The following is a 1,611-nucleotide window of genomic DNA, read 5'->3' as shown; positions in this document are numbered from 1 at the left end:
CACACACACACAGGCTACAAGTAATTTTGGAATGTTTACAGCTTATTTCATTTTAATTCATTTAGTTCATTATAAAATGAATGTCACAGAAATCATTTGGGATATATTTTGTTGTGCATTTCCACTTAAAATGTTTAATTTTATTGTTTGTTTATTGCTATTCACAAAAATAGATGTTCATAAACACACATGTGTCACAGTCATGTGTTGCTTTGTCACCTTTCCCCCGCTTCCCAAAACACCTCTGGAAGGTTGCCAGCAGGAATATATGTTCATCCTATCAAAGAGGGGGCTTGTCACTTTGAACTAAGCACTTACACTTAGGGATCATTTTCATTTCTGCTCTTTACAGAGAAGGGATCAGTGTTTCAAGTAAAGTTGCTATCCATTTATTAAATAAAACAATGGTTTTTCCATTCATTTTGTCTTTGCTGGATAAATAGAAACCAACACCTTGATGTAAATATGTCTGACATTCATGCCAGAGGAAAACGATATGTACCAAGAAGATGCTGCTCTGCCCCAAAGTTGTTAAAGTTGCATAACCTGTTTGGGGAATGCCACTCTTAACAGCCAATCTGTGCATGTCTCAGGGTGGGAGTGAATGTAAGGCATCTGTTAACAGTAAATCAGGAACCTTCGTAATCCAGATCAGGTCTAGACCAGCCAGAGGCCCTCAGTGAGAGAGGGTGCAGACTGCACTTTTGTCCTCATCCTCTCATTAAACTGTCAAGAAACGTCCAGGTCATATATATATATATATATATATATATATATAGGTGCATTTTGATATTTGAATATATACTGTATACTCAAATATATATGAAAATTCATGAGAAATCCAGGAAAATTCTTCCAAAAAATTTTTGGGGCCAAGAAAAAAATAATTATACTCTGTAAAAAATAGTTGTTTCAATGTAAAAAAAAAAAAAAAAGTGTATGTGCTGCCTTACAATTTTGAGTTAAGTCAACTCAACTTAAATATCCAAGTTGTCACTTAACATTTTAAACTTTATGGCAGCACAAACACTTACAACTTGACAACTTTCTTTTTCTTTTTTACAGTGTAAAATTATATGTATTATAATCTTTTCTAGACATAACTATATGCAGTGATCTAACAGAAACATAGAAGTTAGTACTAAAAAAGAGAATTTAAAGTTAAAAAGTCTAAACTTAAAATAGTCCATGGTTATCTGATTACTCATTATCGTTTTGGCTGCTATTTAGACTTTGGCTTTGAACAAACAGCCAAATGGCAGTTGTGACAGTGGCATTATCATGTTTCAATAAATGGTGAGAAATAATTGCTGTCTAGGCCTGCAATCTTAAAGCTGCAGTAGACAGAGGAAGATCAGCTGAAAAATGAAAGCAAAATATCCTTCACAGATCTGTTTGTGCAAGTACATGAGATCAAGACATTGAGCTTATGAAAGTACTGTGTTATTATGATATTTCTGCCACAGCAGCTATTGCACCATTCAAATAAACAACCTGCTGCTGTTTGCAACCGTCATAAACCCACTAAGGTCTATTAGTATGAATGAGCAGTGTTGGGGGTAACGCATTACAAGTAACGCGAGTTACGTAATCAGATTACTTTTTTCAAGT

The sequence above is a fragment of the Sinocyclocheilus anshuiensis genome, unplaced genomic scaffold, assembly GCF_001515605.1.
Source record: "Sinocyclocheilus anshuiensis isolate Anshui unplaced genomic scaffold, SAMN03320099.WGS_v1.1 scaffold939, whole genome shotgun sequence".
Classification (NCBI taxonomy): domain Eukaryota; kingdom Metazoa; phylum Chordata; class Actinopteri; order Cypriniformes; family Cyprinidae; genus Sinocyclocheilus; species Sinocyclocheilus anshuiensis.
The sequence above is the reverse complement of the archived record's forward strand: the minus strand, read 5'-3'. Positions refer to the sequence as shown.